The sequence below is a fragment of the Etheostoma spectabile genome, unplaced genomic scaffold (genome assembly GCF_008692095.1).
Source record: "Etheostoma spectabile isolate EspeVRDwgs_2016 unplaced genomic scaffold, UIUC_Espe_1.0 scaffold00018616, whole genome shotgun sequence".
Lineage (NCBI taxonomy): Eukaryota > Metazoa > Chordata > Actinopteri > Perciformes > Percidae > Etheostoma > Etheostoma spectabile.
In genome coordinates, this window is record NW_022604353.1 from 8132 (window position 1) to 9801 (window position 1670).

At 39.8% G+C, this 1670-nt stretch overlaps 1 non-coding gene across 1 annotated transcript; it reads left to right on the forward strand.

Annotated features, from left to right (window-relative positions):
* Positions 1-578: 578 nt before the first annotated feature.
* On the forward strand, positions 579-666 carry trnay-gua (transfer RNA tyrosine (anticodon GUA)). Its single transcript is given in 2 exon segments — positions 579-615; positions 631-666. It is a non-coding gene; the product is annotated as a tRNA-Tyr (tRNA).
* The last annotated feature ends 1004 nt before the right edge of the window (positions 667-1670 follow it).

Consider the following 1670-nt stretch of genomic DNA (forward strand, 5'->3'; position numbering starts at 1 on the left):
TCAATCTTCTGAGGTATGATCCCATCCAGAACCGTGCCATAGCTGCATTTGTAGGATTTCTGGATGGGGCCTTGGCTGCTGTTATGTGTATAGCTGTAAATCTGCTCCCTAAAAACAATAACAGGTCCATCACTCCTTTCTCCTTTAGCTTCTTTGGCATTCTTTTTTCACTCGTTTCCACTTGGACCCCGAGGAAATAAAAAATGGTTTGTTCCAGGTCTAAAACCTCTTTTCTGGGTGGGGGGGGGGGGGGGGGGGGGGTACTCATCAATTGATCTGCGAGTTCATGTGAATGTTTTTGCAAAATCTGAAGAAATTCCCTCCAGGGGGTCCTGTGTTATCACATCCACAAGAATGGGAAAAGTTGCAAAGTTAAAGATTTTGTAGACCTTGCAACTATCATTTATGTGAGCTTCCTGCTTATCTCGAAGAATCTTGAAGGAGTCAACTGAAGCAATAATGAGCCAATACCTTGTTAAAAAATGTTAATGTGTTTGCAAAATCTTAAGAATTCCCTCTAGGGGGTCCTGTGTCATTACAATCACAGGAATGGGAAGTGCGTGAGTACACATTAGCTCCCTTCGATAGCTCAGTTGGTAGAGCGGAGGACTGTAGAGGCATGGAGCTGAAATCCTTAGGTCGCTGGTTCAAATCTGGCTCGAAGGAATCCACTTTTCTAGAGGTTCCCTTCAGGGATCAACAAAGTGTTTCTGATTCTGATGTAGAGATGGACGGATGACCCAAAAGCACAATACTTCTTGCCGAGATAAAACAAGGTAAGACAGAGTTAAGCCCTGACAGAATAGAGAATTACAGACAAAAGATGTGAAATAGTGCCAAGTGTGACCAGAAGAATTGGGAAAAAAACTATAAAGTACAAACCTTTCTTGCTACTGTGTGTTTATTTAAATATGGGTACACCTACATGTAGGGTGACAAGATTGAAATATAAGCCTTAGAGATGAGGATAAAGCACTTTTGCTGAATATGAGTGTTATGACTAATATGAGTCAATATCTGTCCTCAGATTGAGTAAAACTCATTGAGTAGCTGACTGTGTCTGCGTTCTGTGATAGGCTAGTCTGCTAATTCCTATGCTTTGTATTTACAGTCTGTTGATGTTTAAAAAAGCATCTGTTTCCGAAATTAATTGTCTCCACCTGCTGAAGAGTAAACTTAATGGCATGTCCAGTTCATTTCATCTATAAAAATAGAAACCAACAGTGCTCATACCTGCCCATAAAAACTGAAGCATAATACATATCCTACAACACAAGTACATAAATGCAGTAAAACATGCACGTTTAAAGTGCTTGTTGTTCTTTCTGATAATCTGAGGTATAAAAGAGAGAGCATACCACTTAGTTTGTGTCACAAGAGGTCTTAGTCTACCACTACGTTCTATAACCCAACCAGTCAGATTACCACAGGAGGTAATATCTGTTGCAGCTCTTTTAAAGACTCTACCATAATACCTGCTGGAGATGCCAGGTCCTCATACATGTAAAGCATGAGCTCTACCACTGAGCTACATCCCCCATTTTCTGTTTTTTCAAACTTTTTTCTGAGATAAACTTATCTTTATTAATCCTTTTGGGATGACTCCCGCAATGAAATAAAAACATCACTGAATAAAAGAAGATACCTTGGTAAAACATGTAATGTTAATG